Source organism: Falco punctatus (assembly GCF_963210335.1).
Source record: "Falco punctatus genome assembly, contig: scaffold_103, whole genome shotgun sequence".
NCBI lineage: Eukaryota > Metazoa > Chordata > Aves > Falconiformes > Falconidae > Falco > Falco punctatus.
Genome location: NW_027660142.1, coordinates 133882 through 142388, shown reverse-complemented (window position 1 = coordinate 142388; position 8507 = coordinate 133882). Strand labels below are relative to the sequence as shown.

General features: G+C 42.1%; 1 long non-coding RNA gene across 1 annotated transcript; it reads right to left on the bottom strand.

Annotated features, from left to right (window-relative positions):
- Positions 1–340: 340 nt before the first annotated feature.
- Positions 341–6621, bottom strand: LOC308057849. Its single transcript, XR_013925494.1, has 3 exons — positions 6124–6621; positions 5209–5348; positions 341–1853 (listed from the first exon to the last, which is right to left on the bottom strand). It is a non-coding gene; the product is annotated as an uncharacterized lncRNA (long non-coding RNA).
- Between the last annotated feature and the right edge of the window lie 1886 nt (positions 6622–8507).

Below are 8507 nucleotides of genomic sequence, written 5' to 3'. Positions count from 1 at the left end.
AACAGGCAAGACAGGCGTAACCAGGGCAATCTATACTACGCTCCAAGCTTTCATCCATGTTAAGACAGCAACTTGCACACAGGATCACAGGATAAATCAGGTCACAAGGGACCTCGGCAAGTCTCTCAGCCAACCGCCTCCTCAAAGCGGACTCAGCTCTGAGGTCAGATGAGGCTGCATAGGGCTTTTTCCACTCTGATCTTGAACCATTCAAGGAGGGAGACTGCACAACCTCTCTGTTTTACTGTTCTCACCATGGTGAAGCTGCCCACATTCCATTAGAAATTCTTGTTTCCATTTATGCCTCTTGTACCTTTGCTTCATGTGACGCACCACTGGGAGGCACCTGTCTCTGTCTTCTCCATACACGTACTGGAAGCTGCTACTGGGTCCCCTTCAAAGTCATCTCCTCTCTACACTGAACAAGCCCAGTTCCCCCAGTCTCTCCCCAAAAGGCAAGTAGTCCTGCTCCTGGCAAAGTTTGATGGCCCTCCACTGAACTCGCTCACGGATGAAAGACCACTCTCTCTTGCACTGGGGCCTCAAAATTATACCCAGGGAGCTGGACACAACCCAGGGACTGCCAGGTAGCAGCGTACAATCCCCTTCCTCAGTCCCCTGGCTATGCTGCTCTTCATACAGCCCAGGACACCGTTAACCTTCTCAGCCGGCAGGGCACCCTGCTGGCTCATTCTCAGCTCACTTTCTGCCAAGACCCTCTGGCTATTCCCAGCAAAGCAGCTCTCCAGCCAGGCAGCTCCAGCACGTGCTGTAGCAAACGGTTGTTCCTTTCCATGTGCAGGACTTCGCATCTGCCCTTGTTGAATTCTGTTAAGACAGGCCTGACAGTCCATTTACCCAGCTTGTCAAGATCCCTCTGAATGGCAGCGTGGCCCAGATGCACATGTTGCAAACTCAACGACAGCGCACTCTAGCACACCACTGACGTACTAAAGAAACCTGAACTCTAGGAATCCAGCCTGAAGAGTGCGAAAACCTCTCAATTACCAACAACTAAGATGAAATAAAAGGCCTCTTCAATTCCCAGGACAGAAAGGAAAAAAAACAACAAATAGAACCTCCACATCGTATCCATTTCAGCATTCCTCAATTCCTCGATAATTAGTTCTCGTTAACTATCATCACAAAATGAAGTTGCTTATAAATAGGAGATTGGCGGCCTTCCATAAAGTTGTATGATGACAGCCAAACCGAGGTCTTAGACAAAATCATTAAAAGGAAAAGAAAACAAAGGGCATATCATGTTGAGTAAGTTATCTGAACTTTTGCTTTCCATGGATAGTAACTTTAAGCAATGATCAAAACCAGTTCCCATTCTCCTTTAAAAAGCAAGAGAGAAAGTTTATGAGATAGTTTTCAGACAGATCTTGATGCCCTACTGTAGAAATGGGATCTAGAAAAGTAGTATCTAGGGATCACTTGTTTCTACTTTAATTGAAGTCCATTTTCATTTTGGAGTAACAGTAAATAATATTAAAAAAAAATGCTCTTCTATCACTAATGACACAAAGCTATCACTCAATTCAGTAATAAAGGACCCATGCAAAACACGCAAACAAAAGCGCCCAAAGCCTGCTCTCAAACCTAATTTATAAAACCAAAACCATCAGAATAGAGACCTCCAAGATAATAAACATCACAGGTGTGTTAGTATTTGTACATCACACAACATGTTCCATAGTTGAAATGCTACTGTATAGAATACCTTTCTTTGGTTTTCCTGTTCTTGATGTCTGGCTAGGAGATTGTGGCATTCCTATATCCGTTTAGGGAAAGGCGTGTCAAGGACAGACCAAACAAGGACACCAGAATAAATGTGAATTCCCAGAAATCTGGAAAACCTAACCAGTACATTAACAAAGCTGTAGCAATGGGAGAATGTACTGTGACCGTCAGCCTACTCTACAGTTACAAGAAGTAGAAGCCAAACCTATCACAACCTACAGAACTCTACTCTTAAGGGACAGTGTCAAACAATGTAACTTAATTTACTTGCTCCATTGTAGAATACCTATATTCCAATATTTTGAAACACCGAAACAGATTCTTGGCAGTTTACTGTACTGCCAATTTTGTATTTCTCTCAGCTTGAATAGTCCTTGCCCAGCACTGACTGCCAATGCAATTCCTTCATATTTGTAGAGTGTTTTATACGTACGGCACACTTAAAATCCCTCCGTCTAAGCATCCCAAAAATCTGTAGGTGCCAACAAACTTTGGAGATACACTAGCCAGCTGTGTCAGATGGTGCCTGATGCAAACACAGCCCCCTCCTACCTCAGTCTGAAGGTAAAAGCCCTGCATATATTGATTTGACCATGCTGAACTGTTCACATAGAGAAGCTATGCCACCAGCCAGAACGCAGGCATGACAAGCAGTCAGAGTGAATACCCTGTTCCCCCAGGGCTACAGGGCAGGCCACAACTGGACCAGAACGGGTGCACTGACTGGTGTGAGTGTCATGCATGTGTGCTTGTGTGTGTACGCGTGTCTATGTGTTGTGGAACAGAAGCTTTAGAATATAAATCACCATCCGCCTGCTCTACCCATCCTACTTAGTAAAATTTGATTTTTTATATCAATGAATGGTGTGGTTGTTATTGCAGCTACCCAACACCAAATGTCTTTGTGACAAGGCCATAACATTTGCCTCAGAGCAACAGGGAGTCCTGCTTATATTGATGTTACCACAAATACATGGAATGGATGTGGCAAGAGGACTCCTATCAAAAACACACATGTAAGAGTTAAAAAAAGGACCTCAAGATTGTTTCTCATTCCTTCTCCATTTCTCAATTTTCTTAAAAGGTGATACAGCAGATATAAAGCACACTGAAGCACTCGTTTCTTTTCCAAGAGCTCTAAGACGAAAAACCAATGGTTTCTGTAGGAACAATACACCAATATGCAGTGCAGCAGCTAAAAAAAGCTGCCACTGAAGACATACTAGAAATCTGAACCCTCGCTTTTAGAAAAAATGCGTAATTACTTTTTGCCAAAGAAATTCCAACTTCAAATCTGAAAAGTCTGTCTTTTGATATGCTAGAGGTGGAAGCCATTCATTTAGAGGTTTTTGCAAGTCTGTCTGCAATCAACAAAAAGGTTCATGTTCTGACAAAAAGTAAACACTCAAATAAGCATGAGCCAACCTCTTAAATATACCGACTTGCTCACTAGAAGCGAGTATTTTGAAGAATGTTCAACAAGTGCAAAAGGAATAAGGACTACATTGAAGATCCCAGAAAAACAGGAATGAAGAGCAAGATTAAAACAAAGAATTCAAAGTGGGTATTCCTGCGTTGTCTCAAGATCAGTCTAGCTTCTCCTCTAACAGGGGCTTCAAAGCTTTTACTGCAGCCTATCAAAGGGACTCAGGATGCAGGACCTGTGCTTTGTGTGTGCAAGCAAGAGACTGCAGAATCAATGCCACCAAGTGTTCCCTGCATGCTACTAATCCCTCTCACTCAACAGGCCGGGGTCATTTTCTAGGAGACTGAGCACAAGAAGAAAAAGATTCATACTACTCAAGAAAAACAAGCCCTACTATAAACAGCTTGAGACCACAGCACACTCTTTCTCCTCCCAAGTCCTTAACCCACATAAATATGCTCTTCACACTTACTAGGCCTCTTCAAGTGAGGATTTCCCATAACATTGTGGACTTATGCTAGTAGTATTACTGTCTTCAAGGAACTGAGAAAATTACTTGGTTCAAGAACCCATATTTCCCTGAGGGCATATTAATTTTGGAATCACACAACAGTATTATTCTTCAAGCCACATATTTTAAAATAACCCAGGCCTGTCAGTCATCACAATGTGGTACCACAGCAATTATCTACGTGCACAGGAGGCAGCCACAGAGTGCTGTTTGGGTAAAAGCAACATTTTCTTGATTAAACTACCTGTACCAAGCCCTTTCCAAAAATAAAATAAAATATAAAAACCTCTGCATCTTCCTTCAGTCTATCAAGAAACTTTACACATCGCTGACTAGATCAAAATAACTAGTCCTAAGTCAAAGGAACAAAGTTTGGCTCTAAATTAAATTCCCCTATCTGGGAAAAGTGAATTCGGAAAAATATGTCATGAAATACGAGCAAAACACGGGATATTTAAATAAAAGGAGTAATAAACTGTGTTTGAACACTGTCTGCTGCCCATTTGCCGCAAAGTTCTGATGTAACACCCTTAAAAAAAACAGAAAGGATAGAACTTCCCACTGTAGGGCCTGAGATGTAAAGTACAAGACAGTTCGTTCTATATTAAAAGATTAGTTTTCTAAGATTCCTCTAGGGCTATATGAGCTCATAAGCATAGACTGGATCTTAAAAATTAAGAAGCGGTTGTTTTTTTTTAAATTTAAAATAAACTCACTGAAGGAGCTGATTTTTTGATAACAAGGCAATTCAATTGTTTTTCTGGATCACAGGTTAATGTGGACTTTTAAACATTTATTTCATAAAATTACTGGAAGTAAAAGTGTTATTTATTTTTACTGGAAATCAAACTACGTCCATGAAGATACAGTACACACAGAAGTTGCATTGTTGTTTCTAACAAAGTGACTTTTCCAAGACGATTTTTCCTAAGTATGTCTCTACAGCACCTACACAGAAACAATCGTAACTGATGCTAAGAAATAAGATAACTCACTAAAAGCAGCTTAGTGCAGGTGAAACTATTAATATTAAAACACCACTGCACAAACTCAGTGGATATCAACAAGACATGTACAGTCCTGCTAACTCATCTGTTGCTTCCCAACTACAGGAAGATGAACAACTACTCAGGACGAACCTACTGCTTTTGCAATTCGTTTTCACAATCTGAATGGCCATCTACAGGTACAAGTACACACCCCAAAACCAAAACCACTCTCACCTAGTTCCTTCCCTGTCCCCCTTCTCTCTCTGAAAACCTGTACAGATGGGCAATCTGGCAGGCAGAACGCAACAACCCGGTAAGTGGCCCCGTAGCACACAAACCGCAGCTGCCTTCACCCCTGACAAGAAGCACCTCCAACCAGCAACAAGTCAGCATATTCACAAAGCTTCTTGCGCTACCCCACCTGATGCCTCCACTAAAGTCAACGGCAAACACAGTGAGCGCTGACAACACAAACCCCCTAAAGGAAAGGCCACAGTGATTTTCCTCGTGAGCTCCTGCGTGATTAAAGATCCTACCTCCTCTGTCCACAGCAGGTGCACCCAACGTCAAGCCAGCAGCTCTGGCCCGGTGAGGAATGCCAGGTACTGTGTCGCCTTGTGCACCACCTTCGTCTCTGTCTCCCCGGAATGCGTATGCCACCAGTTGTTTACAAAGACTATATAGGGAAAGAGAAGAAACATATTTGGTAAAAACAACCACATACTTGCTTATACAGTTTAATAGAACAGTTAACAGCCACTTATCCACCCTACACGTATTCATAGCCGTATGAATTCATATACTTGTATGCATTCACTGAGAGTAATACACACAGAACTTACTGCACGACTACTACCTACTTCAATATTCACTACAGTCATGTTCACTCTAGAGGTGCATATCCACACCTACGAAGCTATTAGCTCCCGCTCGGCACAGTATTTTCAGCTTAGCTGTTAAGCACACATAACCACCTCAGAGAAGGGATACGCACAGGTACAAAGCTATCCATAAGAGGGGTGAAACTGCTTAAGACTTTAACAAAAGGGATATGTTAGATCTCTGAAACAAAAGGATGGTAGTTCCTGCTCATTGTAGTGGAAGTCAGTAAGGACAATGGTGCTGGTCTGAGGAGAGGACTGACATGCATTTCAGTTTGCCACGTTCTACCTCTGGGTAACTGTAGGATACAGACATGTTTTAGAGCTTGTACTGGGCAGGTGCAAGTTTAGCATCAAAACTTGAAATCTACAGACAATTCAGGGTGGAAATTTTCTTCAACATCCAGATTAATACTAGACACAGGGAACGATACGTATCAGAAGACGTCACTGAGCACAGCTTCAGGACAGCTTTCAACACACCATTAAACCGTGCTGCTATTACCAAAAACATTCAAAAGCCACACTGACAGCTGACAACCTATTCTAACAATAAAGTCAAAAATTTACCTAGAATATCCATGAGTAACAGCATAATCCTCAGCTGTCCATCCGTTAGTGTCTTTATGGAAAAGATCAGCACCATATCGAAGAAGAACTTTTATTAAATTAAGCTGTCCACCAGATGCTGCAGTCATAAGTGGGGTTCTGAAACACCAAAAATATGTTATGAAGTAGATCATTTGACACAGACACTGTAATTATTTTTATTCCTATTTGCTCTCAAAAACTACTTTACTCTTTACTGAATGAGCAAAAGAAAAAGCAGTTTTCATTAAATATTAAGAGCAACCATAAAATGCAAGAGGGAGTCAAAACAACCAAACCTTCAATCTTCAGACAAAGCTTCCACATAGACAACACTCACATACAAACTATGCCACTATGCAGGAGATGTTTTTTCACATTGAGGCAGTGCTGCTGAGCTACCAGCATGTTTCCTGCCAGAAGGGCCACCACAGACAATGCCTTCTTGTAATCCTCTACGAGGAAAGCACCCACTGAGGTATGACAACAGCCAAGTGCAGATGTTCTTTCACAAGTCACACAGAAATAGCTGCTATGTGGCTCCCTGGGTTGTTTTCAGAGCTCACTCTCATGCCTCTGATTAATCCAACCTAAAGAATACTAAAGAGACCCATGCAGAGTTTTGACAAACCACTCACCTTTCACAGTGATCTCGAGCATGCACATCAGCTCCTCTCTGCAGAAGAAACTCTGCTATATCTTCATGATGTTCAGAGATAGCAAGAATAAGCGGAGTGTTTCCCTCCTGAAAGGGCAGATAAATACATTTAAAAATAAAAGTAAAAAAAAAAAACCAACCCTACAAGAGAAAGACTAATACAACTTTTTGAAAGAGCTTCTTCAACAAACACAAAAATTTACCTTATTCCGAGCATCAATATTGGCATTATGCTCAAGTAACAGCCCCGCTACAGTTGTATTAGGAGATCGGACAGCAAGGTGAAGGGCAGTGTTGCCGTCAGCATCTGCCAGGTGTGGGTTGGCACCGTGCTCCAGCAGAATAGCTACACATTCTTCTTGCTGGCACTGTACTGCCTGGGAACAACACACAGAAAAGGAAGAACTTCCAGCACTCTGTTACAATTGCCGCAGCTTCCCAATGCTGGAAAATAAGAGCACCTTCAAAGCTGAGCTAACATATGCCTATTCCACGCTGATTACCAGATGCATGCTTCTACGCAGAGCTGTGTAAAGAATCCTACCAGCCACCTCTCATTTAATGCACAGTTGACAAGCCCCACTTGAAAGAGCATAACATATTCCACATACCTTCATCAGCGGCGATCTGTTATCACTGTCAGAAAGATTTAGTTTACACTTGTTTTCTACAAGATATGTAACAACATTCACATGGCCATTCGCAGAAGCAAGATGCAGAGGTGTCCTAAAAATTAAACATATTAAATTAGCACAAACAGACAACTAGAGAAATAATTTCAGGCTCTGATAAATTGATATGACCACAAGTTTCACTTTGCACAAAGCAAGCTTAAGAAATGATTTCTCATTCCGTTACCAGTAACAGCAGTTGTGCACCAAACACCCGAGACTGGCCAGCAAAACCCCTCCGCAGCATCTGCTTAGTAAGGTGCCATTTCCTTCACTCTAGAACTTAATCTGCACAGATTCCTGTGCCCAGGTGTTAGTCACTGCCTCCAGCAGGACTACACCTGTGGTGCAGCAAAAAAGACCAGAGTTTGGGAATCTGAGAACTATGGCAAGCAACCCTCTAAGTTCTGTAATTATTCATGTGCCAGAAGTATCAGAGATGTAGATGGGCTTTATACAAAGAGTATTAGCGTTTCCCTGCACTTCAAGAATTTCTGCTTTTTCTCTAGCTTGCTTACTACTGCAACAAAACCAAGTACTCACTTGCACCAAAGTGCCCCCCATAACATGCAGCAAACCAGACAGAACACTGTAATCCTGAGTACAGGAAAGTAATAACTGATCCTTCAGATATGTATAACTACAATAGTCATAATAAGCCTACTACAGAGGAAGTCCTCTCCAGGGAGGGAATACTGTGTTTCCATAATACATGACCAGCATAAGAAAATGAAACTCTTTTCTTCAAGTTAAAGCCTTGCCAGAGGGAAAAAAAAAACAACCAACAACAACAACAAAAACCAAAACACTCCTTCAAACTACGGAACATCTTAGGTCTGATGTCAACTAACCAGCCTACTTATACTGAAAGAAATTGCCCAGAAAGTCCTTGCATGTGTTTCCCCCTAAATCAGAGGCACAAATCAGCACAAGCTTCACTCTGTGCAAAAGCAAAGCACCTGCTGCTCTGCAGGACACCTGTCCCAACAGAGCAGAAGACAAGCTAGAAAACAGCTGGGACCTTCCTCCCTTGAAGG